This window comes from Chaetura pelagica, unplaced genomic scaffold (genome assembly GCF_000747805.2).
Source record: "Chaetura pelagica isolate M959 unplaced genomic scaffold, ChaPel_1.0 scaffold289, whole genome shotgun sequence".
NCBI lineage: Eukaryota > Metazoa > Chordata > Aves > Apodiformes > Apodidae > Chaetura > Chaetura pelagica.
Genome location: NW_009954554.1, coordinates 503,298 through 511,526, shown reverse-complemented (window position 1 = coordinate 511,526; position 8,229 = coordinate 503,298).

Genomic DNA, 8,229 nt, shown 5'->3' with positions numbered 1-8,229 from the left:
GGCCCGGGTCCCCCCCCAAAACAAAGCGGTAAAAGCGGCGGTAGCGGCTTCGGCAAGTGGCGGTGGCAGCAGCTGTAGCACGTGGCAGCAAGCAGCTTCGGCAGTGGAAAAGCACACTGAGAAGTGAGAAGCGGCACCTTCAGTGTCTGCGGAACAGCGCGCCAAAAACGAGGAGCACGAGAGAGGGAAAAGCGCGCCATGCTGTCTCTTTATAGGTTTCCTTTGCTCCCGATTGGCCGGTTTTGTATTTCTGGGCTTTTCAGCCAATCAGACGGGACCTTGTCTTGCCCTCGCAGCCGTTCTTCTGGCCACGGCTCCTCTCCCACAGCAGCTGCCCCCTTGGGGCATCAGGGAAGGCAGCAAGGAGAGGGTTCAGTGCCACGTGGAGCAGCCATCTTTAAGTCACTTATGACTGCTGACCTAAAGGGCATTTCACGTTTGTGTGAGGAAATACCTGGTCCTTCACATTCTTACTACCAATATAACATTTGTTACTATGAAAAATAATTTACGTATTTTGAAAATACCTAGTTTGAACTTCACTTCATCCAATATTTAGTTCAGTAATAATAGTAAATAACTGTCATCAATAATACTCAATAATCATCTCACTAAAATAATTGGGTAGTGAATGATGTTTCTTTTTTCTTTAAATGATGTGTAAATATATATTTAAATATATAATATTTGACAAAAAAATCAATGTCATACTCATAAATCTATCATCTAGTGTGTCATAGCAATGAGAATGATGAAAAAAATGAGAATGTCAGTATGTGGCTAACTTTCAATTAGTTTATTATATTAATCTCTTTGGATATTAATAAAATTGTGATAGAGGAGAAAAAAGTATTATCTCATGTGTTTTCTTACTGTAGTGAAATCTGGAAGAGACGCTTCAGAAAGAATAGAAGCAATACATTTTAGTCATCTAAAAAAAAATACCACAATCTAATATATGAAAAGAGTACAATAGTATAGCATCCATGGCTCATTTATAAGAGAACGGGATTGACAAAGCGTGAAGTGCAGTAATTTATATTTCATAATATACAAAATGTTTAAATAAGTAAATGAATGACAAATCGCTGATTGTAAAGTTCAAGTTCACCCTAACTTGTGTAGGTAATGTCCAGTAAGACTTGTCATATAGTAACATACATAATATATTAAAAAAAATAATAAATCACTGTATCTGAATAACATAGGAGTGGTGTTTATCAGGTGATGCGAGATTTCAGCCTTCAGAGAAAATGAAGTTGAAGGCTAGTACTTTAATAATTAATGTTCCTGACTAAGTAGAAATCTTTCACATTTTCATTTATTGTATTCTGCGCTCTTAGTCAAATGAAACCCAGGCCAATTAAGCTGGTCTGTTAAATTAGGTCACCTCATTTTCATTTCAGAAATATTTTACCTTTAATTTTTCACTTTGTATTTTCTGTGGTGTCAGCAGGCAAAAAACCATAAAAGCATGAAATTCAAAAAATGTAACAGAACCATGATGACTTGGCAGGTAATATTTTTGCTAACCATTTTAAAAACTGCCATGAGAAACATACATAGTTTAAATATGTAATGTATACATGTCAGTATATTCATGTACTCATTTTCATTCCAATATAGAAACTTATAAATCAACAGATCATGTATAATTTCTAAAAAAAAAAAAAAGTAATTACAATTTGTTAAACTTTTTCTCACTATGACACTTAAATACATAGAATTCCCACAGATTTTCCCATGTATCTTGCTTGTCTAAACATCCAAGTATGATGTAATCAGATTAAATAATTCATCTTAAAGTTATAGCCTATCTAAATGCTTTTCCTTGCAGGTCAGCATTTTACACCTAAATAAAAGCAGAAACAGGCCAGGCTTGCATTAACACTTCCATGTGTTCTTTATCAGATCACTGTGAAGGATGATAGCTTGTGAAAAAGGTCTGGAAAGTTACGAGGTTCAAGCTTCTAGCAGTTACCAATACAGTGCCAACAGTGGAGCAGGGTCCAATGTATTAACTTTGCATGAAATTCCATGCTAACCTACATAGTACTACCTTAACTATGTCAAAAAGTATTTTCTTCCTTGATATAGCATAACAATACACGTTTAAAATCAGCATATTAGCTCTTGAGAACAAGGAAACTAAAATGGGCTAAATAATAATGATATGTCAGGCAGAACTGATAAAAGGCGAAGTTTAAAGTGATTGTGAGAGTGACGGCAGCTCTAGTGAATGTAACAGACACAAATCAACATGATAAAACAGAATTAGAAGAAAAGCTTCATGTAATTTCAGTGGTTTTCAGAAACCTTGGCATACACTGTTCCATATAACTGAATAGAAGTTGATTAAGGAGAAAGATGGAAAAGCATTACATTATTATGGAAAACAGTGTGTAAGAAACAATCAAAGCTCCAAATTTTCCTTTCTACTAGGAGTCTTTAGTTAATAAAAACTCAATGTGAGCAAGTGGGAAATCAAAATTTAAAATTTGGTAGAACAAGATTTTTTAAAAAATAATACTCCATATGAGGAGCTTTGTAGCACGTGTCAATTTATTTATTATTAATCATATTTGCAGATCCCACTTAATATGTTAGGCAGTCTTAAAGGGAATTATGAAACATATTGAACACAAACCATTTAAGCAGTGGGCGTAAGTGGTACTTCATCATACATTTGCTGCTGGACAATCTGCATGGAAGCCATTACTACAGACCAATTTCCCCCAAACAGCCCTGCATTTTAAAAAAATAACTTCTTTTTCAAGTTGGTAGAATACACCTGAGCTCCATAATCTCAGCCAGATGCACCAAGTGAAGAAATCTATCCACGTCTTAATAGATCTTTGGATACTTCTGGAAACTACTTCTAAAGAAAATTTATTTCACTATTGTCACGTTGAAGACCTTTCAAAACTCAGATGGAAGCTCTTCTACTATTGTAATTGCGATCAGGAGAATATTCACAACAGGAGTGTGGTCATATTATGGATAGGGGTATTAAGCACACATAGAAATTTGCAGCTTGCTAGGAGACATTTCTATGTGATGGAGCACTTAGGTCATTCCCTCTGGTCCCATAGAAGATTTCCTATAAACATGTATTTTTCTCAGAACAAATTTATTTACAAAGTATTATTTGCCACAAGCAATGGTCTGGTAGTTGATATGCATACCTGGAGACTGAGACCAAGTAATACACTTCTCTGCCAAACAGATCCCATCTCTCATAACCTTTTTGCAGGGCCCCTGTGACTTTAAACTCTCATAGAACTTGCTATAATGTATGAACTCATTGTCAGATGAAAATAACAATACTATAACATATGAAAAGTATTTTCCCCAGAACGCAAGTTAATGACTGTAGATTATGAATAAATACACTAAGTCTAGTAAGCACAGAAGTGTACAGTGGGACTAACAGCTCTTCTGCTGGGGTGGAAACCCCAATATATTAAGGATCTTACTCACTGAGAAGCATTTCTCATTTAGCTTTATAGTAGTTCTATTTCTTCAACTGAACAAGGCATAGATTTGCTTATGCATTCACACAATGGCAAGTGCTACTTTTGGGCATGTACTGTTCTTCCTTATCTATTCACCACACACAAAAAAATATTCAACCACAGAAAATAAGCTATTGAAAGATACTGCCTTTCAGGCACCTTTCTGTGTACTACATAATTTATGTGTTTCCATGTACTTCGAGCAAATGGATACTGGAACCATGGCAGCAGTACCTGCTTCCTGCAATTCCCAACTGATGTTCCACTCAAGCAGTGAGCTCTAAAGCCCTCTTCTGCTAAGATAGTCTCTTTAAGAGACATGACTACAAGATAAATCTCTCTGATGGTTTCACAGGAAAGGTGAAAGAAAATTATGTTTCACCTCTTTTCTTTTTGGTACATTTAGGACCTCCCACTTTCAAAGAGGAAGCAGATAATGGCCAACTAAACTGTATTATGATGACTTTTAGGTGTCTTGATATTGTATACGCCAGTATAAGCCAGTAAGTAGGATTAATATGGACCACAAAGAGTTCATCTGGTGCCAAATAAGTTACAGGCATTGAAAGAAAGGCTTAGAAAGCGTATGGCAGAATCCATACAAATATACTTCACACTGAGTGTATCAAAGGAGAAAAAACAAACAAACAAACAAAAAACAACCAAATTTTGTTAAAACCTGAGGTGTTTTTCTTTGCTAGTTCTGAGGGAACTTTTTTAAGCCAGTAGTTAGCCACTAGATGTGAAGCTTGAGATTTATTTCTGTATTGATTCATATCTTAATCAGCTGGGGAACCACAGTGGTTTGCTCAGACAACTTGACCTCATGAGTGTAGGCACAATACTGGGAGGCACTTCTGGCAGAAAGAACTTGATCTGTGCACCTATGTATGCATACTGCAAATGAAACCTACACAGAAGAATATTCACAGGAAAAAAATAAACTGTTATTCCACAAAAAAAAACCCACAAAAAACCAACCCACAATCTATAGCTCTTTCTTTGTCTTTTTGCACCTTTATACATCACTTTCATAGTCTAGAATCTTTAAAAACCATTTTAAAACCTTTTTAAAACCATTCATGCTTTAACACTGGGTTAGCAATTAAACAAATGATAGATGCTCTCTATTAATCCCTCCTCCTTCCCAGGAAGGGAAAGAAAATAGAATGAGGGGGAGTGACTTACAGGTTGGAAACTAAACTACACAGCTTTAATGAAAGAGTAATGATGAAGAAGAAAATAATGAAATATACAAAAATATAGTAAGTTCAGTTACTTACAAGAGCCTTAAATGAAAAGTAACATTACTAGAAAAAAAAAACAGTTCTATCGTGGCTTGAAGTCAGACATAGGTTACTTAAATCAATGAAATGAACCCATTTTTTCCTACACAAACCCCCAAGCAAAGAATGAAAAGCAGCAGAAGTAAAAAACCTCTCCTTGGCTTGCTGGGTACTCATTTTGTAGAAAGCTTTTTTGTAACAGTACAGTGCAAACACTTAGGGAATGTTGATTGGTTTGTACTATCTTTAATTCTAGAATTTATAGGTTTTTATGTTCTTATAATTCCCCAGCTTTATTACTGAAGCGAGTTGTAAGATTCTTATAAAAGTATTGCTTTAAATAGATGTAGCCATCGTGTCACATTTTGGAATGAGAAGTAGCAAGTTAATGATATATAAAAATTATTCTCTTAACAAATAAAAATAGTTTTTTCTCTATATGTATTTTACATTCAGAAATGTTAATAATCATAAACTGTAAGCATACTACACCAAATATTCTGAAAACTTTACTGCCATGAAGTGAAAATGTTCAGTTGCTGATTGCCTCCTAGCATTACAGCAGCCTCCAACCTGCTCCTATATTGATCTAGCAGCCTATGTGGCAAAACATGAAGGATAACCATCTGTGTCAGGTACAGCAGCAGGTGCTGTATCCATTGAACAGGCTGCTGCCTGATTACCATAAATCTCTTTCAAACACCTGGCAACCTTGACAGACACTTTTATCTTTGTTACAAAAACACCCCATCACAGCAAAAAGTTGTCTGAATGAAATGAGAAAGTCAACAGATAAAATCAAGTGATAAAGGCCAGAAACTGAATCCACTGCAGATAAACTGTGAAGTCTAGGTAGGACAGTGTTTATATTCATGAAAAGCTCCTCACGCACAGCAGTAGTGTCTGCTCGTATCATATGCTTCAGTACAATATTGCTAATGTTCTTGTAAGGCAGAACTTAAAGCAGGGTAACAGGTATGTAAATATAAATGCATAGTCACTACATTTTACAAACTTCTTTTTGCGCAGATGAGGCTTTTGCAGTGTCACAGTTTAAGGCTTTAGATAAACCCAAGATAACTCAGCACTGGAAGATTCAAATAATGACAACTTTGCAGGGTATTCACTAGTAATTGTTGTATTAGCATCACTGTGTTCATCCAAAACATGTCATAAAATGGGGACTGTCCCCATAAAATGGGGACTGTTTCACACTGAGTGTGAAAACTCATCAGTTTTATGCCAGTCATTTTATGTTGCATGTATTTGGCTTAAGTCACTTAAAGGATCAGCAAATAGTGATTTTATGTTTTTGAGTTTCTAGCTGATGGATGAAGCAGTAATAGCTAGATATTCATTAGAAAGAGATGTCTGCATTTGAGTTTCATGACTAACCAACTACGGAAAGTTACCTGTTTTTCAACATGTATCTTACTAGGAGAATGAGAAAATTTTGAAGGCCTTATTAATCTCCACTGCTCTTCTAATACTGAAAAGGCATCTGACAATTCTTCAGGATGCTTTTGAGGCCTGGAGAGAACTGAAGCTGCTCTTGTGGAATCAGTTTTTAAGAGTAATCCACAGGAAAATAATGACTATTTAATTTCAGCCTGTCATGTTACTAATTGCTGAACTCATGATGTTTGTGGCAGATAAAGCAACAGTCTGGCCCTGCTCTAATGATGAAACTTGTGTAGAGAAAACAGTCTTATTAAGGAGCTTATTATAAACAAGATTGTATCATAATTACGTTGGGGAAGAGGTACTGACCTTAAATCTATGAAGTATCAGTAGCCACATAAGGTACAAGTATGTTATTAGACTATTTTTACTAAGACCTGAACAGCAGAAATATGAAAGTGTGAAAAGAAAACATCTGTTGAGGTTGCTATCCTGAGTATTGCTGAAGACTCTTCAGTGGCAATTACTCCTCCTAGTCCATAGCTCAGTTTAGCCAGATTAGTAGTCAGAAGTATCCTATAGCAGAAAATATCTTTCTCAGGCCTTTAATGGTAAAAACGTAGGAAAAAATCCAACACACACAATAAACTGCCCATAAGAGAAAAGAAAAAAAATAATAACAACTTTGGCCCCGGACTGAGTCTGCGGCAAATTACACTGCCAGTAAAACCTCCTTAAGTCTTACTAAGGTATTATATAGTAGATGAATGCAACCCTGTTATTTATATTTTTAATAAAAGTGCACAAGAGGTTTTAGTGACCTCAGGAGTTGAGTAAACACAAACCTCCTGAATACAGAATATTCATATTCTGTATGAGGGCCAGGTGACACTGATGAGAAATACTAAATTTTCTAAATCAAACTGCTACTGTAAGCCAAGATAAAATTAAATAATTACAAATGTTATCCATTGAGAACATGAGCAAACTAGCTGACATGATATTTGGGGAGATATACAGATGTAATTGCATTTACTAACTCAGTCATTACTTACATCAAGAAGGAATATTACCTGCTAAGAATGCAAATAAAGCTTAGGTATATCCCAAAAGACGAGTCCGTACAGAGATACAACACTCAGTAAAACTAATTTACCCAAATTAAAAAACAAGACTTTTAGCTTATTTCTGATACAAGTACTTACTTTGAAATAGTATAGAAGCAAACAGATTTGAAACTAACTGTAGAGGATGCCTTGTATACAAGCTATCTGTGTAATACTAGTTTTAGTAAAATGAAGCATCCACAATGAAGGTACAATCTTAGAAATGAAATGCCCCACTTCTGTTGGTATTGACTTTTCTTCAAATATTTTAAAAGAATGACTTTTGCTTCCCAAAAACATCAATATAAGGAGCTAAAATGGCAGAAATGTTGAGAGGCTTGTTCCAGGTATTTTTCCTTAAAAACCATCCAGATACACAGAAAAGGAAACATTCAGAAAACATGTGCCCTAGGAAAGGAAAACCAAAAACCCCATGAAATAAGGCAAATTATCTTTCTGCTCCTGACTTGGCAAGGAAGAAGGGAAGATTGGCATTAGGGTCAGAGATTGCTGAACATAATGTAAGAAATATAAAACTGTACATTCTAGCAAAGGAAACTGAAAACCAAGCTAACAGAAAGTACGGTTTTCCTTACTGGATGTGTAAGATGCTGAGAAAAAAACATACTGAGAGAAAAAAGTAATTTTCCAGTTATATATAAATGTAATTAAGAAAGGACAATGGATAAAATCAAAATAATAGAAGGTAGTATAGGAAGTAGAAAAAAACATACTTAAGAAGAAAATTAACACATTTTTAGTATTCTTACAATTTCAAAAGCACTAAAGAGGAAAGAAGGTAGATACATGCATTACTCAGAATATTTTTTTCTACTTACCTTGGGAAACCTCTGTATGAAAATCAGGAGAAGCATGTCTAGACAAAAGTTCCGTAGACACAGCCGAGGCTGACGAAAGGTC